Below are 317 nucleotides of genomic sequence, written 5' to 3' on the forward strand. Positions count from 1 at the left end.
TGCAAGCTATCCTGCGGGCTCACAGGTGGGTTCGTCCTCGCATCCCACGACGCCTCCATCTGCGGGTTTACCCGCGGAGGCGTCCTCGCCCTCGCTTCGTTGTCATCATCGTCTTCCTCGTCGTCATCGTCGCTACTCAGAAAGTCGCGCTAAAAGAAAAAAAACATTGTCTTTACCCGATAGTAAAAACGTTGATGTTATCTGAGAGTAATTGCTTTCGTACTTACCAGGAATTGTCGACGCTCCTCAGCCAGAATCCTCTGATGTATACCAGCCATCCACACATCATCCCTCTCATCAGCATCCAACATAAGACA

The sequence above is a fragment of the Wasmannia auropunctata genome, unplaced genomic scaffold (assembly GCF_000956235.1).
Source record: "Wasmannia auropunctata unplaced genomic scaffold, wasmannia.A_1.0 LD336076.1, whole genome shotgun sequence".
Lineage (NCBI taxonomy): Eukaryota > Metazoa > Arthropoda > Insecta > Hymenoptera > Formicidae > Wasmannia > Wasmannia auropunctata.